This window comes from Natator depressus, chromosome 6 (genome assembly GCF_965152275.1).
Source record: "Natator depressus isolate rNatDep1 chromosome 6, rNatDep2.hap1, whole genome shotgun sequence".
Lineage (NCBI taxonomy): Eukaryota > Metazoa > Chordata > Testudines > Cheloniidae > Natator > Natator depressus.
The window spans coordinates 127,960,043-127,974,665 of record NC_134239.1 but is presented as its reverse complement, the minus strand read 5'-3'; the positions used below and the strand labels follow the sequence as shown (position 1 = coordinate 127,974,665).

Below are 14,623 nucleotides of genomic sequence, written 5' to 3'. Positions count from 1 at the left end.
GAATCCTAGCATGGCACACATGTGGAGTGGCAGGAAGGAGGATCCACACAGCAGCAGTCTCCATGTCCAGCTGCAGCATGGAGAGCCCGGCTCCCGCTAAGATGACATCTGATGTCCTGGCAGAGGTGAAAGTAAGCCGGCACGCCCCGGTACGGCGTATCGGCAAGAGCCAGTGCACCGTACCGGGGTGAATCGGCTTCCCCAGGAACAATTTAAAGGGCCTGCGGCGCCCAGCAGCGGCTGGAGCCCCCAGCCCTTTAAATTGCTGCCAGAGCCCCGCTGCCGGAGCCCTGGGGTAGTGGCAGTGGGGCTGGGGCGGCGATTTAAAGGGCCCCGGGCGGTAGCGGCAGCCGAGCCCTGGGCCCTTTAAATCGTCCCCGGAGCCCCGCCCCCGCTTCCCCAGGGCTCCGGCAGGCTCCAGGGACGATTTAAAGGGCCCAGAGCGGTAGTGGCAGCCAGAGCCCCGTCCCCGGAGCCCTGCTGCTGGAGCCCTGGGGAAGCGGTGGCGGGGCTCCAGGAACGATTTCGAGGGCCCAGGGCTCCGGCCGCTGCTACTGCCCAGGGCCCTTTAAACCGCTGCCAGAGCCCCCGGCTGCCGCTGTTAGCCCGGGGAGGGGGAAGGAGGCACTTGCCAGTACAGGATGGGCCGGGGCTGGCTCTGACCTCCCCCAGCTCTGCCCCTTCCACCCGGGGCCCTGCCCCTTCCGGGGCCAGAGCCGGCCCCAGCCCAGCCCCGTACTGGTAAGTCCCTAGACTTACTTTCACCCCTGTGTCATGGTCTCCTACCCTCTTGCGAAGCATAACTAACGGCACCAGTTGGGCTGCCAAAGAGCACGTCCTCTCTGAACACGGAACTCAGACAACTCTGCTGGGAGTAATGCAGCCAAGTGGGTTCTCAACTGGAATGGAATTGCCCCATAAACAAAGCTCATCTTATTACCATGAACACGGGGGCTGTTATAACAAATCCGGTGTCCTATCCGTGAGCTCCACCAGACGATAGTGACTAATAATGAGCACAACTGGGATCTAATTTCATCCCCATTGCTGCATGAAGGAGTGCGGGGCGGAGGAGAGCAGAGAACAGAGCAGGCACAAGGCCTTGCTAAACTTGGAATTAGTAGCAGTGCACAAAAATACAACTGCATGGAGGGAGTACAGAGCCACTTCCTTTAAATTATAGATATTGCAACCAAAAATGCTATGTTAAAAGGAGATTAAGGTTGCAAAGTCAAGCATTCAAAAGACAGGAAATACCAGAATTAAGGGGCTCTGTGAAAAAAATGGCACATGATCATGCGGTTAACGACTACATCATAACGAAAACACGAAATGGGGCCAATTTAAGGTTTCACAGGCCACCTTCATCCTGCCATTCCTAACTTCTTAGTGCTTGACTTTGCAACCTTAATGGTTCTCGGATAGAGTTTTTTGGATGTCATATATTTATGTTGTAGGAACAAGCCCTCAAAGTGCTGTAAGCCAAAAAAACAGACCGCACACTCCCTCAGCAGCACTGTGCTTCTTGCACTGTGTGGGAAGCCAGAGGACTTGACTTGCAGCCATCCTGTTGGCAAAGGTGAAGATCTAGCACTCATGACCTTAGAGCTAATTAAGAAATCAAATTATTTTAATTCCCTTTTCTCTTAGTGGTTTGGAGTTTTTGTTTGCTTGACTTTGTTTTGTATTTGTGATGTCCAACATACATGTGTGCGCTGCAGGAGGTGTAGTATGATTAGGCTTGAAAAGATTACATTTTTATTGGTAAATATTGATAAACGTCAATGTCACTGTACACACACAAACCAATCAAAAGATCAGAATGTAAGAATGGCCATACTGGGGCAGACCAATGGTTCATCGAGCCCAGTATCCGTCTTCCAACAGTTACCAGTGCTAGGTGCTTCAGAGGGAATGAACAGAACAGGGCAATTTATCAAGTGATCCATCCCCCTGTCGTCCAGTCTCAGCAGTTCGCAGTTAGAGGTTTAGGGACACCTGGAGCATGGGATTACCCCCCAATCATCTTGGCTAATAGCCACCGATGGACCGATTCTCCATGAATTTATTTAATTCGGAACCCATTTATCCTTCTGGCCTGTTCAACATCCCCTGGCAAGGAGTTCCACAGGCAGTCTGTGTGTTGTGTGACGAAATACTTCCTTTTGTTTGTTTAAAACCTGCTGCCTATTAATTTCATTAGCTGACCCCTGGTTCTTGTGTTTCGTGAAAGGGTAAACAACGCTTCCTTAGGCACTTTCTCCACAGCATCCATGATTTGAGAGACCTCTGTCCTATACTCCTTTAGTCTTCCCCCACCCAAGATGAACAGTCCCAGTCTTTTTAATCTCTCCTCATAAGGAAGCTGTTCCATACCCGTGTCACGGGGTCACTCACCACACTGGCGCCCCCTGCTGGGTGTTTTGGGAATTTTTGGTGTGCCCTCGGGTGGTGGTGGCTCTCCCCTCCTCGCCTCCACCTCCAGGCCCGTTATGGCTCCTTTCAGTGTCTGCTTCGTGGCACAGCCCCCTGGCTGTGTCACCGTCCGGTCCCACCCCCCAACTTCCAGGGGACTCCTCCAACAAGAAACCAGCCACTCCTCGCAGCGGCTTGCCAGTGCCCAGCCGGGCCGCTCCTTCAGCAGCTTGGGGCAGGGAGACCAGGGGCAGGCCTGCCCACTACTCCGGGCCCCGACCCAGGGACCTGGCTAACAGCAGCCCCTTCCTTCCCGCTCACTGTCTCTATTCCCTGGGCCACTTCCCCGCAGCCTCAGTTCCTTCCGCTCCTGCCTCTGGCTCCGGCTCCCTTGCCCTCTTCCCAGGGCCTCGAGCCTGTAAGTCCTGGCAGCCTGTCAGGAGCTCTCTAGGAACCAGTCTTCTCCCTAGGGCTCCCTGCAGCAGACTCTTCGCTCTGGTCTGCAGCTTCCTTTTATATGGGCCGGCTGGGCCCTGATTGGCTGGTCCAGCCACCACCCTAATTGTCTGCAGCTGTCACCCTAGTTAGCTGTTTCCCCTGCAGCCCCTCCTTTGGCTGCCTGCCGCTCAGCCTCCCTAGGCTGGTTTTAAACCCCCCAGGGCCAATGCGGGCCAGGAGCCCCGTCACAACCCGTAATTATTTTTGTTGCCCTTCTCTGTACTTCTCCCAATTCTAATATATCTCTTTTCAGATGGGGCGACCATAACTGCAGATAGTATTCAAGATGTGGGCGTACCCTGGGTTTATACAGTGGCATGATGATATTTTCTGTCTTATTATCGATCCCTTTCCTAATGGCTCCTAATGATGTGTTAGCTTTTTTGACTGCTGCTGCACACTGAGTGGTAACAGCTAATTTAGACCCCATTATTTTGGATGTGTAGTTGTGATTATGTTTTCTAAAGTGAATTGCTTTGCATTTAACACTGGATTTCATGTGCCATTTTCTTGCTCAGTCACCTAGGTTTGAGACGTCCCTTTGTAACTCTTGCTTTGGACTTACCTATCTTGAATATTGTATTGTCTGCAAATTTTGTATTGTCTGCAAACTTTGCCATCTCACTGTTTACCCCTTTTGACTAATTTATTTATGAGTATGTTTGGAATTTTCCCCCTACAAGGATGTTAAATTTTATTCTATTATGGTCACTATTACTGAACAGTTCACCGATATTCACCTCATGGACAAGATCCTCTGCATCACTTTGGACTAAATCAAGAATTGTCTCTTCCTTGTGGGTTCAAAGACTAGCTGCTCCAAGAAGCAGTCATTAATGGCATGTAGAAAATATTTCCATTGATAATATTCAAAATTTACAGATTGGCAAATTAAGAAAAATGCCACTTGAGAATTTTATTAGCTTTTGATTGAAGGCTCTTTACTTTGTATATTTTGACATGTGATATTGACAATTTGTGTTTTAAGGGCTAGAAAGTTTTAACTTTTTGAACCTCACTGTGTATTGTCATTAAATAATTATTGTCTGACCTCTCATTGTGAAAATTTAAATTGATAAAAATTGAAAAACATGGTTAAACCCCATAACTTTGCAGAACTACGAAAATGGAAATAGAAAATTGCAGTGAACATCGAAATACTGTCTGAACATGTGGGGAATTAAATATCAGCATTCAGTCAGTTTGTGTGTTCAGGGCCCAGATAACACTCAATCTTTGGCAGCCTTCAAACAAGTCAGAAGATTCCCTGAGAAATGGCAAACCTGTCATTCATTTCAAAAGAGATGATGTACATCTAGCAGCTGAAATGTAGGCAGGCTTGACTGATGTGCAAACACATTTGGCTGCTGCCTGCTTTTTCCCAGGATTTCACCTACAGTTTATCTCCTCATGGAAGCACTTCGTGCAGGTTCTCTTTGCACAAAGAACATTGGAAGATGGAACACATTCCCAGCTAGCCAGAGAAATGAGTGATGTGTCTCATTTCAGAAGGAAGCTGGAGCAGTGTGGGAAGAAGGAAGTACATGGTCACTAGCTCTCCCTGGAAGGAAGTGTCTGCAATAAGGTACAAGCAGGCCTGCATGTTCACAACTGACTAGTGAGTTCACTCATCTTGGCTTTTAGGTGCCCAACTGGAGACAACTTTAAAGGGCCTCCTTTTCTGACAGTGCTGAGCGACCCCTCTAGACAAATCAAAGGTGTCTCAAATTTAACTATCAACAATTAAGGCGCAAGCAATTTAAGCCTAGATTATTTTTCCATGTCTGTGAGGCCGGCTTTTCCCAAAACAGAGAGACTTCACCCTGCCTTGACTCTCCTTGGGCTACATCTTTACTGCTGAGCACTTGGAGTCCGGCCGGAGCTCTCTCATGGAGCATTCCTCCAATTCTCCCTCAAGCCAACTAGCGGGGGCTACAGAAGGGCTCTGTATCCACACCCATCCCTCCCTTTGTCTCAGTGACACTCCTCTCCTCACTTTGCTGTGGGGTCAGAGAGATAGCTCTCCTCTCCCCCCCCACCCCCCACCAGCCTGCACTGTCCGTCTGTAATAACCAGGACGCTAGCAGCCTTCAAAATGCAGCTGGCAGCTAGGAATGACAAGGGCCTGTTGAGGCTGGATAAGCCCCGTCTTAGCCAGTCCAGAACAGGGAGGGTGCACAACCCCCAGTCCTAGGACTCTCAGTCCCTCTAACCACATCACAATGGAGTTTTGTTTGGGGGGTGCATAGTGAGCTGCTCGGAAGGAGGAGGGTCCTACAGTCGCAGGCTTGCACAAACAGCTCCAGTACCCGCCATGGGCAGCATCTGCAGAGGGCCAGAGAGCTCATTTACATCAGCTGCCCCCTGTAGCTCCATGGGGACCCACCCGCATTGTCCCTGAAGGGCAGCTCAGGGGCCCCTTCCACACTGTCTGTCCAGGCTTAGGATCAGAGCTCTCCCAGGCTGGAGGAAGGGGCCACCATCCTCTTTACATCAGTGTCAAACAGGGTCAAGATTTGGCCTCCTGCTTCCCTTTGGTTTCCCACCCTCCCATACTGCACCGTTTGTCCAATTTCATGTGAAATATCTTGGCTCATATGAACATGAAGAAATGGCCAGCTGCTGTAGCATTCAAAAGTGCAGTGTGCCAACACAAACCAAACCCAGACCACACAACTGTTAATACATAGGAGGTTTCTGGAGATAAAATTGTAACCATTTTGCACAGATTGGTGCATATAAATGCATGACTTGCTTAATTTATCAATTCTACGAGTCAGGTTCTGAAACTACGCAGGAGAGCTCCAGAGGAGTCTGGCTTAGCTCAAACCCCAAATTCTGGCTCTGCAGTCCTGTACATTATACAAGAAACTTTCCCCCCCTTTTTTTTTTTACTCTCTGCGCTGGCTAGAATTCTGACAAACATCAGGATTAAAAACCAGCACTCTGGAAACACCACTTGTAGCATGAATCCCAAGGAGAGCAAGTACGGACATCTCAATGGTCTGAATAATGACGGAAGGCTAAACAGAGCCTTCAGGCTCAGCCCTGAGTATACGGGGGTGTCTGGCTGCCACATCAGAGCAGCCCTGGGAAGGAATTTTGACTCTGAAAGCAGCAATTCCTTTTTTGCTCAACTTTGTCTCTGGAGTAGGGAAGCAAGTTACTGCAGCCCTTGGTTGGCTATAACTTCTTGCCAGTGAGCAGAGAGAGTAGAGTCAAGGCTCTGACCACTCACCACCTTTCTCCATCTCCTCCTTGCTCACTTACTCACAGGAGGACTACTCGGAGAAGAGATACTGTACTCCAAACTCCAGTTAAGGACGGGCAGGGTCATGAGCTAACTTCCCCTTGCTACCCTGCTAGTTTAAGTATTGCAAGAATACAATCTAGTCATAAATATTTAAAGAAAATGGTGCAGTATTGCCAAACTCAAGTGTTCAAAACTTTTGAATCCAGACCCCTCAAAAACCATGAGACTGGCTTTAAAAAAACATGAGTTTAAAAATAATATGTTTTGGATTCTTTTTCTTTGCCTTCTGGTTTTTGAACAAGTAGGGCGCTTTCAGGTCACATTTTGCAGCTTCGCTCCACAAGGGCTAGACATTTACTTTAAAAAAATACAAGCTGAGATTCACTAGACTCCAGGAGCTGGGTCCTTATGAAATATTGTGAGTCGTAAGATAAAATGGCAAGAGTTGGCCACACTTGTATTGAATTGCTTGCATGGTCAAACTTGTAGTGGCTGAAAACATTAGTTACGAACCCCTTTCCCTGCACACTGAATAAGATATTATTTAACATGAAGCAGATTTGTAATTGGACTACATCTTGGGCTCTCATACCCAGAAGATTCTATGCAACTATTCACCACCTTTGCTTAGTATAGCTGCAAAGGTGAGATATCAAGAAAAGAGCAATTTACCTGAAGAGAGTATTGAAAAAAATGATCAAAATGCCCTAATGGAACAGCACCGAGAAAGTAATCTTCCTGGGCAAAAAGTCTTCAGAGAAAGAGCCTAAGGCACAGCATACTATAAAAGCTGCAAGGAGGCAAAATGCACCATAAAAATCAAATGAAAAGTTAAGATGGGAGAGAGAAAAGTTCATCAGTTTAACAAGTAAAAATGGGATGATAATGACCAAAAGGAGAAAAAACGCACAGGGGAAAAAAAAAGGCATCAACAGACAAAATCTGCCAAATGCGAAAAGTACAGACACTATAGCAGCAGCAGCCGTAAAACCAGGACCTTTGCTGGGAACAAAGATGTGGCAAAATAGAACCTTTGCTGAAAAGTTCTAATTTCTCAGTGAAATAAATGTAATGAGACACTTCTTCATAATGATAAGACTGTAGTATTTTCATACATGGCTTTTAATCATCCACTGCAAATGCTGTAGGTACCCTACAAAATATGACATTAATATCATGATGGTATTGAAAAAACCTAACCAAGATTGCTGTCCCACTTTGCTAGGCACCAGGCAGACTGTACAACTACCCTGAACCTGACAAAGGGTACCGGCATATCCATCTTGTGAAGAGGTCTTAAGTAAACTTTTCTTTTACTACCTCTACTCAGCCTTTCTCAATTCGAAGGCAAGCCGAGCCCACCTCCCCAGTAGTGTTGTGTGTGAAACAGCACTTTCCTTATGCATTTCATGGTCCTGCAAGTTTGTGGTTTGATTTTGCTTGTAATCCTAACACTCAATGTGGGGATATTCTAACTAAGCATTTCCTAGCGTTCCAATGATTGAGTCTGGAGCTTTGACGTCCCATGTTCCTCAAGGCGATGAGGAACATAAGGCCACTGGCTGTATAAAAGTTGTTTGTAAGTGAATGTTAATGAACAGGCTGGGGAAAAATAGCTATGGGGTCAAGCCAAAAACTGTGGATCCAGGTCTGAACTTTGAATGGCCCTGAAGTCGGGAGATATTATGATCCAAGATTTGCTTTGGTCTATTATTAACACCATTTGCAAAATTTAAATCTGGATCCATTTTCGAATTTCAATCACTCCTAAAGTTTGGGGATCTGTGATTTTGCTTTGGACACAATTCTAGAACCAAAGCAAAGATAACAAAGGCAAACTGGAGCACCTTCATTATTCTGAAATTAAAAGTTTACATGTCACTTTTATTACGTCTGGGAGTTCACTGGTAAAGTCCAAGCACCAAAATAATTACAAACTAGCACAGAAATATTTAGTGAAAAATAAACCTCTAAATGTAGACAAAAGCTAATAGCTAATAACCAATAAGGGAATTAATTCAGAAAACACTGAGCCAAACTGCCCAGGGAATGTACTAGACTCTATAACCTTCATCTGGAGTGTCAATCAGTATCATTCAAATATAGTGTGGCCTCAGGCTTCTGCTAATGCCTCCACTGCAAACATGAGAAGAAAAATGCTAAGGCTTTGATAAGCTTGGCCTTTAGGATTTGATCTAAATAATATGGCTGTAAATGACAAACACGGATTTACTTTGTGGCCTCTGTTTGTTTTAAATTTGATTCTTTTTTAAAGGAAGCATTTTTTTCTGGAATCATCAACCTGCCCTAAATAGCTTTCTAATCAACTGCCATTAGATTTTTCCCTTTTCCATTTTAAACAGAAAATTAAGAAATATATTTTCAAAGTCAAGAGATGCCCACAAATGTCTGAGCTGTGTACGCACACACCCCCATGACCTGTGTCAGGACAGTTAATTAGAATGTTATTCACAGACATGCAAATATCATTGGGAGGGTTCGGTACCTCACTGTTGCACAGATACAGCAGAGCACTCTCTTGGGTGTGGATGTTAATTGATAGTTACTGTGTTAGCAATATTAGCTTGAGATGAAAGAGGTGGTGATGGTACACCATCCTCTGGGATTTTCTGTTTGTGATCCCGAATATAGTTAATGGAGCAATGCCATTAACTCCTCAGATTGTATCAGCCAATGACATGAAGAAGTTTAGTGGACAGAGGTTACTAAGAAATTAGTTTTGTTGCCGTGCATGGAGAGGAGGAAATGTCTCAATTCTCTGGAGGTGTAACTTCACTGAGATCAATGAAGTCAAGCCAGGAGAGAGTTTGGACCAAAGTCTTTCACATCGATAAATGGCTCAATTTCTGCTCTATGCTGAAATTCCAAGGTCAGCAGGGAAACTGTTTCATCCTCATATTCATTTGCACTCATCTGCCCTTGCAAGAGACACAACTATAAAAAACCGGAGATGTTCCTAATTTCTTTTGTCGCAATAATGAACATTAGACCAGGGTCCACACTCTGCATGAGGGCCTGATTCTCAGCTTTCATTTATTATTTATATTCCAGTGGTGCCTAGAGGACTGAATGGATATCAGGGCCCTATCATGCTAGGTACTGTACGGACACATAGTAACAGACAGTCCCTGCTCTGAAAGACTTACAGTCTAAATAGACACTATGACAAATAAGACGGCCCATGAACTCCATCTTATTATAGGGATGCTAAACAACCCTAGGTCGCATTGACTGCAACCGGTGTTCAGTAATTCTGAAAATCCAGGGTGATGTTATTTCAGCTATGTAGGAGGCATGCAAATATTTCTTTTCCACTTCACTTTGTGAAGACCTAGCAAAAGTACAAGCCCACAGGCAAAATTCCTATTCAAGTCAGGGGTACTGTAGAATAGCTACCAAATTAGACCTTAAAGGGTGTGCAATGCTACAGAGTTTAGACTGCTCCTTGCTGAATAATAATTAAAAAATGACAATATGTTTTTTTCCAAGAAACTCTGTGGTGTTGCCAGTCCCAACTTCAGGTTTCTGCTGCCAAGACTCCTTAGAAATCTTTATACGCACAGATTTATTCATTTTCTTTAAGGAACCCATTTTTATGTGCTTGTCACCTTCCAGACCGGTGAGGGGTTGTGTCCCTGCCTGCCCTGGAACCCTGGGGTGTCTCACAATGCTTTGCTGTTGTAGCTCCCAACCTGGGCCACTCACAAGCAGCCTGCCAGCAGGCACATCACCCCTGAGTGTGTGTATAGCTGCAGCCCTGGCCCAGACGCTCTGACCCCAGCAGCCTGTCAGCAACACTCCAGTCACACTCTGGCTTCCTCCAGCCTGGGTTACTACTTGCCGGGTGACCCCAACACACTCCCAGTCCCAAGTATTCCCCAAAACATGGGTTCTGCACTGTCCTGCCCTCCCCTGGGTGGTTCAGATATCAGAGGTTTGCTGTCCCTGTAAAGGGTCAATATGCAACAGTTTTCTACTTTAACTGGCATTACCCAAACCATTCAGTTGAAACACAATATTGATTAGTTTTGATTAAAAAATAAACCAAGTTTAACTACAAAGAGAGAGAGAGATTTTCAGTGAGTACAAATATATGGTATTAAAGTCAGATATGGTTACAAGAGACAAAAATAAAACACTTTCTAGTAGCAAAACTTAACAAGCTCGACTAGGTTCAAGGGAAACTCCTTACCACATGTTCCCAGCAACAGGGCTGACCAAATTCTCAGGCCAGGATCCCTCCCAAAGTGAAAGGGCTGATTCCTTGGTCTTCTTAGGTGAGAGAGAGACAGAATTTGCGCACACAAGCAAGCTTGGGCTATTTTTGCCCCTCACTTTCATCATCCAGTCTCCATTTTCCCGAGGGTTACCCCTAGATAAAGCTCATTCCAGCTGTGAGGACAGAGACAGAGTCTCGTGGTGAAAGAGGTTCCATATTGTTGTTTGCTAAAATGCAGATCGAGCTGTTCCTGCCCCTCTTTGTTACCGAAGAATGGCCATTTTACTAGTGATTGCCAATCAACTTTGATGACCCCTGTCTAGAGGTGTCCGCTTGTTGTTGTCTTTGAGAAACCAGTTTACCTCCTCCCCAGACTTGTCTGCTAAACACACTGTAGTCATAATTTCATCTTATGTTCATAACTCTCAATACGCATTTCATACAGGCATTACACAAGACTACTGATGATCAGTATGTTTTTAGTTTTTCAGTCATATGTCACACAGCATGCTTTGCACAAAGATTATTACAATAATGTATAGAGTGTGAATACAGGGGTGCCTTCGGTCACAGCACTCCATTCTGCTAGTAAGGCACAGCACACCCTAACCCTAAACTCCTGGAGGCATTGATTCTCATGCAGAAGTAGAGACAACGCTTTGACAAGACACAGTATGTTCTGCCCCTGCTACCCAGAGTGGTAAGGATGGCGGGTGCAGAAGGCAACTGGTTACTTGCCCCTCTCTCCTCCCAGCAGTCTAGGACTGACAGAGGGGGCAGTCTCATACCATCCTTCACTCACAGAAACTCCAAGCTGCCACGACTGACCTGACCCCAGCATCCAGGGATCACAAAGGAGGCATAAAGTCCCTTTTGTGTTTCCTCTTAACCCTCCTCTCTGTGCTGAACACTTTCCTTCCATGGCATAAGATCTGGCCCCAAATGCCTTTTCCTTCAAATGTTGCTCTTTCCTCTTTGGCAAGGATTTATATTTATATTTAATTTCTGTTCTTTAGGTAGCACTGGCCAATATGGTCCTGTCCTTTGCTTCCCAGTACAGCAGGACATCACAGCAGTAGGGTGAGATGCTTAGTGAGTATATAATCCCTCTGCTAGTTCCACAATAGCACAGCACTAAAATACTGTAGGTCCCCTATAACGTGGGGCTTAGAGGGACAGACAGACAGAGACTGACAGTACAGTTGTGGGTTTTTAAAAATCTGTTTCGAGATCAGAGGACTGTCTCCTTGTCTTTCCTATAGACTTCGTACAAAAAAACCCCACAAGCATCCCAGGATGCCTTTCACCCAGGCTGTAAAGACCAAGCCTAACATGAGTTCAATTACAGAAGCTGCCTATATTGCTCGCTGGTTTCCCTTCTCACCTCTATATCTCTACCCAATCTGTACATTAGGTATTTTCTGACTTTACTGTAATTTATAAGCAGAGGGACCCGAGTAAAGGATTTACCTGCTTGTTAAAGGGTACAGTATGGACAGACTCACTGTGTCACTACGGTCTGCCATTGTGATAGATTATGTTGCTGCAGTCCAAGGGCAATTGAACATCTGTAGCGAAAATTCCCAGCTGGTTATTTCATTAGACACATGTTTGGACAATTACTAAGGAGATGTACAAACAATCTTGCATTGGCAAAGATATTGACTAGAGCACAACATCTTTCCTATCTTCAGCTGTACAATCATAGAATCAAAGCAAAGTGGACTTGATTCTGAGCTCGCTCACACTGATGTAAATCCAGACCAACTATTTTGAATTCTACTGATTCACTCCAGATTTACATTAATGAAACAGATCATCATCAGGCCCAGTATTTCTTGCTAATGAACTGTGCTCTATTCCAAGCACTTTTCAAGTACATAAAAGGTTGTTTTAAAGAGGAGGGTGATCAGTTGTTCTCCTTATCCACTGAGGACTGGCCAAGTAGTAATGGGCTTACACTGCAGCAAGGGAGATTTAGTTTAGATATTAGAAAAAACTTCCCAATTCTCAGGGTGGTTAAGCACTGGAATAAATTGCCTAGGGAGGTTGTGGAATTTCTGTCATTGGAGGTTTTTAGGAACAGGTTAGACAAATAACTGTAAGGGATGTTTTGTGCAGGGGACTAGACTAGAAGACCTCTCGAGGTCCCTTCCAGTCCTACATTTCTATGACACATACATAGAACCTCAGGTTATAGTGAAAGGAAATTCAATGTACCACAGTCCTGTTGTGCAAATCAAATTACTTTGAAGTATATTTGATGTTTTAAGAGGCTTTACAAGTATGTGGAGACCAGTACATTTGAAAAGCAGTTTATGCTATCAGCAATATTTTATGTAGCACCAAAGTAATATTACAGCATATAAAATGCAGGCCCAAGAGGAAGGAATAACTTCTCATGAAAAACTATTCTGCCCTTTCCAGTATCACCACTTGATAAGGTACATGATGTAAACATTTGATCATATTGTACCTGATGGCATTTTTTATTTGTTGAGTGTCCTGTTCTGGTAGAAAATGCGGAGCATTTAAATTGCTCTTGGACTCCATTCTTTTGTGCCAACAAAGCTGCTTTTCTTTTCTTTTTTTTTTCAAAACTTGAATTAAGTTACGTTTGCACATGGGGATGCAGAGATACAAAGGAAATGGCCAAAGGTGTGAAGAGATGCAGCCCAGGGGCATTTCACTGCATAAACCTCTCCCATTTCCTACTTGGTGTCCTTCAACTCAGGCTGGATCCGGAAGAGCAATCTTTCACAACATATTTTAAGTATAATGCCTCCTGCTTGGGGACTTCTACCCACTTGCCTCTGGGCAAGGATGCTGTCTTCCGGGCAACAGTTCCCAGGTTGGATAAGGAGACCTGTGTTCACTGTAACCTCATGTAGGCTCTGCAGGAGGGCAAAACCAGCTTTAAAAATGCATGGAGCCTCAGAGTGCAGGCTGTGGTCCTCCCAGGAAACTCTATAAGTAGCCCCCTCCCTCTTAAACTAATGGGAGCAATGCACCTAACAACACACGTTGGACAGGGAAAATACTGAAGGTGAGCAGCCCGGCCTAAGTTACTGTACTCCCAAGGGACTGAGTTAACTGAAAATACACAAATGCAATGCAAATGGACTAATGCCGATACAAACAGCCCCCCCACCCACACCCACCGAATGCCTTGCCTGCACATCAGGGCTCCCTCCCAATATACGCCCTGTAAGAGAGATAATAGTGCTGAGTACTTACAGGACAAATTCTCACTCTGAAATGCCCAAATGTTGGCCATTTCATAGACGCTGGGACTCACTGCTGTGGATAAAACAGTCCAGTGAGTGTGCAAGAAACTGCAACAGGGTAGAGACCCCTTAGAAGCCACTGAGTCCCCGTGAACCGGCAAGGCTGAGGAGCCTGATACCATTCATCTGTGTCCCTTGCTGTCAGTGTTCACGAGATCCATCAGAGTGACTTTGTTCCTTGCTAGGGTGGGACACGGGGGCAGGATGAGGTAGTCACCATGTCCTGGAAAAGGTGTCTCCTCTCTCGTTTCAGGGTCTCGTCTCCAGCTTACAGTTTTCCCCGGTGTCTCCAGCTGGAGCCTGGGGATGACTTAGTTACATAGGACAGAGACCCCACACCGCATGGAGCTCCAGGGGGCACACCTCTAACTTTAGGGCTGCCTCCTTTTAATGGCCCTCCCCTTGGGTGCGGGAGGGGCAGGGGAAATCCTTGTGTTGTGATTTTTTCCACAAGGATTCTGGTGAGCATTCCCAGCCACTCATGAGAGGTTTATGTTGCTATGGCAACTGGAACCAAAACCCATGGGTCCAAGAGAAGCCGTGGGGGGCAGTCATTATCCTGGTTTTACTGTTGCAAATGGGGCTGTATTTATATTAGATCCCAAGGCTCTGCAGGGAAAGACTGGCATGGTCCTCACACTCTGTGGGATGGAGGGGCTTGGTGGGTTACACAAGCAATTGATATGTTTAAGAGAAAATGTCAAAAGAGTCCACAACAGATCCCAAACCTACAGCTCTCCAGTGTAATCTGAGCACCCTCATGGCCTTTAATGTATTTATCTTCACACACCCGAGGGAGGAACGGAAGTGCTACTATCCCCATTTTACAGATGGGAAACTGAGGCAGAGAGACACTAATTGACGTGCCCAAGGTCACTCGGGAATTTTTGGCAGAGCAGGGAAGTGAACCCTGGACTCTGGCTAATGACC

General features: G+C 45.7%; 1 protein-coding gene across 4 annotated transcripts in view; it reads right to left on the bottom strand.

The window, feature by feature from the left end:
• MDGA2 (MAM domain containing glycosylphosphatidylinositol anchor 2) overlaps window positions 1-14,623 on the bottom strand; it is a 644,994-nt gene that overhangs the window by 189,373 nt on the left and 440,998 nt on the right. The gene's annotated exons all lie outside the window — the stretch shown is intronic.